We start from the raw sequence: 4,063 nt of genomic DNA on the forward strand, positions 1-4,063 counted from the left end.
ATCCAAAAAGAAATATATTAAGTTCCCTAGGTTTATATGTAGTCTTAATATATCCCAAACTGTTTGGAGAAGCCACACACCCAAAAAATGTTGAGATATGGACCAAAAATGTTCCTTATAAAAGGCTTCTTTGTGAGAATGAAGGGTCACCCTAGCTAACTAGAAAACATGTTAGGGGGGGAAGACAGGTCACCACTCAACTCTCCTCAAGCTGTGGTTTCAACCCCTCAAAGCCAAGTAGAAACTTAAACTTCCACACTTGCCAGGATATGATGAGATACGTCAACATCTTAAAAATGCTACTGCCTCTTCAACTCATCTGAAGTAAGAAGACTTCCATCCTCAAAACTGGGCAAAAAAACATTTTCTTCTTCATGAAAAATGTCCTCCCATATGCATAGTATACTCTGTAGTAATATGCTATCTACTTTCTAATACAGTATGATAATTACAACATTTACTCTGGGCTTTTTATATGATACCTATGGTTTACAAATGTTAAACCACTAGGTGCTGTGGCTCATGCCTGTGATCCTAGCTACTGAGGAGACTGAGATCTGAGGATCACGGTTCAAAGCTAGTCTGGACAAGAAAGTTTGTATGATTTTTATATCCAATTAACTACCAGAAAACTAAATGTGGCCCTGTGGCTCAAAGTGATAGAGTGCTAGCCTTGAAACAAAGAGGCACAGGGACAGCACCTAGGACCTGAGTTCAAGCCCCACAACAAGAAAGAAAGAAAGAAAGAAAGAAAGAAAGAAAGAAAGAAAGAAAGAAAGAAAGAAAGAAAGAAAGAAAGAAAGAAAGAAAGAAAGAAAGAAAGAAAGAAAGAAAGAGAAAGGAAGAAAGAAAGAAAGAAAGAAAGAAAGAAAGAAAGAAAGAAAGAAAGAAAGAAAGAAAGAAAGAAAGAAAGAAAGGCTATCCTCATGACTTAAACATGGCCAGCTCTTTGCTGCTTACTTGGAGATAAAAGTCTTATGCCCTTTCCTCTCTAGGTTTGCTTCATACTATGATCCTCACAACTGAGCCTCCTGAATAGCTAAGATTATAGGTGTGAGCCACTGGTACTCAGCTCTCCTAACACTCTTGCATTGGAAATAAGTTTCCAAGCAGAATTAGAAGTATAAGTCAGAGGGGCTGGGAAGGTGGCTCAATGGTAGAGTGCTTGCCTTGCATGCATGAGGCCCTGGGTTCAATTCCTCAGCACCACATAAACAAAAGGAAAAAAGACAGAAGTGGCTCTGTGGCTCAAGTGGTAGAGCACTAGCCTTGAGCTGAAGAGCTGAGGGACAGCGCCCAGGCCCAGAGTTCAGGCCCCACGCCCGGACCCCCCCCCCAAAAAAAAACACACAAAAAAGAAGTATAAGTCAGAGGCACAGAACTCTCCTGTCACATATGAGGTCCTAAGTTTAATCTCTAGCACTGTAAGAAAAAGCAAAAAATTTTCAGCACTTGAACTTTGGAGAACACATTCAGGCCATAGCACAAATGGTTTAAAAAGTTTTATTTGTTTAAGGAATGTAAAAGCATGTACTCTCCCCATTACTGAAAAGTTGGTGATAGGCTCAGCTTTAGGATAATGGATTATCTTTGTGTCTCCTCACTGCCTATAAAGGTGTTAGCTTCATCTTTGAGCAGCAGGCACAGTTCTAGCAAGTTACCAATAGCTGTCCTAGTCTGACAAGTGAAGTAACTGAAATGACTGGTCCTCTTTTCTACTTATTTTTCAAGCCCTTTTCTGTATGCAAAATCAACTTTCTGCTGGGCTCATCACAACAGTCTGTTTTACATTACAGGATGGAATAGGAGAAACCCTAAGTCTCCTTGGCACAGGCCAAAATTTTCTTAATAGAGACCCAGAAACACAACAAATCAAAGAAAGGTTGGACAAATGGGATTGCATGAAACTGCAGAGCTTCTGCATGGCAAAGGACATAGCTAGCAAGATCAATGGAAAGCCCACAGATTGGGAGAAGATCTTCACTAGCCATACAACCGACAAGGGTCTCATATCTAAAATACGCCTGGAACTTAAAAAATTAAATCCCCCAAAAACAAATCTTCAAAGAAACAACTACCTAATAAATAAGTGGGCTAAAGACTTAAAGAGAAACTTCTCTGAAGAGGAAAAAAGGATGGCCAATAGACAACCTCCCTAGCCATAAAAGAAATGCAAATCAAAACAACATTGAGATACCACCTCACCCCAGTTAGAATGGCTATAATCAAGAACTCTAATAACAATAGATGCTGGAGGGGATGCGGACAGAAGGGAACCTCACTGCATTGTTGGTGGGAGTGTAAACTTGTTCAACCACTTTGGAAAGCAGTATGGAGTTTCCTCAAAAGACTCCACATAGAGCTCCCCTATGACCCAGCAATCCCACTTTTGGGCATTTACCCAAATGATAACAAACAAGACCACACTAAAGCTACCAGCACGACTATGTTTATTGCAGCATTATTTACCATAGCTAAGATATGGAACCAACCCAGATGCCCCTCAATAGATGAATGGATCAAGAAAATGTGGTATATATACACAATGGAGTTCTATGCCTCCATCAGAAAGAATGACATTGCCCCATTTGTTAGGAAATGAAAGGACTTGCAAAAATTATATTAAGTGAAGTAAGCCAGGCCCAAAGAAACATAGGTCCCATGGTTTCCCTTATTTGCAATAACTAGTATATGTCTGAGTCAAGCAGAAAAGGTCAGATAAGTTGATGTTAGGGGAATGAATCTCAAGATAAGTATTCAATTTTTTTTTGTTTTTTTTCTTTTCATGCAATTGTTTCTATCATATTTATAAGATGATTTCTATGTTGCTTTGTATGTCCCTCCCCCACAGTATAACCCATACTTTCACTGTTTTTGATGTTGGTATAATTTGTGGAGGGGAAGGGAAAAAAATAAATTGTTTAACTAGGGATATAGGTGGACCCATTGCAACAATGAGATGTACAAGTTGTTATGTCGAAAAACGAACTTAACAACTTTGGTGGGGGGTGGGGGGAGAGAATTGGTGGGGGAGGGGAGGAATATGGGAAGGGATGGGAAGGGGAAACAATGAGGAGGCAAAAATGCTTGATAAGAAATGTACTTGCGGGCTGGGAAGTTGGCTCAGTGGTAGAGCGCTTGCCTTGCATGCCTGAGGCCCTGGGTTCGATTCCCCAGCACACATAAGCAAAAAGAAAAAAGCCAGAAGTGGCGCTGTGGCTCAAGTGGTAGAGCGCTAGCCTTGAGCTGAAGAGCTGAGGGACAGTGCTCAGGCCCAGAGTTCAGGCCCCACAATCGGACCAAAAAAAAAGAAATGTACTTGCTATCTTGCTCATGTAATTGTAAATCCTCTGTATGATATTCTCACAATAAAAAAAAAACAGTCTGGTTTACATAATGAAGTATTGTCTACTTCTAGAATTAAAAAACAAATCTGGGGCTGGGAAGATAGCTCAGTGGTAGAGTGCTAGCCTTAAATGCATGAGCCCCTGGGTTCGATTCCTCAGCACCACATAAGTAGAAAAAGGCAGAAGTGGCGCTGGGGCTCAAGTGGTAGAGTGCTAGCCTTGAGCTGGAGAGCCTGAGGGACAGTGCCCAAGCCCAGAGTTCAGGCCCCACGACTGACCAAAAACACACACACATACACACACACACACACACACACACACACACACACACACACACACACACACGCACACACACACACAAAAAAAAACACTGTAATCCTAGCCATTCAGAAGACTGAGATCTGAAGATCCCATGAGACTCTTATTTCCAATAAACTACTCAGAAAAAGCCAAAAGTGGTGCTGTGGTTCAAGTGGTATAGTGCTAGCCTTGAGCACAAAGAGGCTCAGGGACAGAGCCCAGGACCTGAGTTCAAGCCCCATTACTGGCACGCGCAAACACACACACACACACACACACACACACACACACACACACACACAAACACAGAGCCAATTGAATTACATTGATGGATAGAAGCCCCAGTGGAGGTTTTGCCTGCTTCTATGCCCTGCAGACACAGACAGAAGGCTTTTACAAATGACCTGGTCTGTCCT

Source organism: Dipodomys spectabilis, unplaced genomic scaffold (genome assembly GCF_019054845.1).
Source record: "Dipodomys spectabilis isolate Male_0828 unplaced genomic scaffold, ASM1905484v1 ptg000092l, whole genome shotgun sequence".
In the NCBI taxonomy this organism is placed as follows: domain Eukaryota; kingdom Metazoa; phylum Chordata; class Mammalia; order Rodentia; family Heteromyidae; genus Dipodomys; species Dipodomys spectabilis.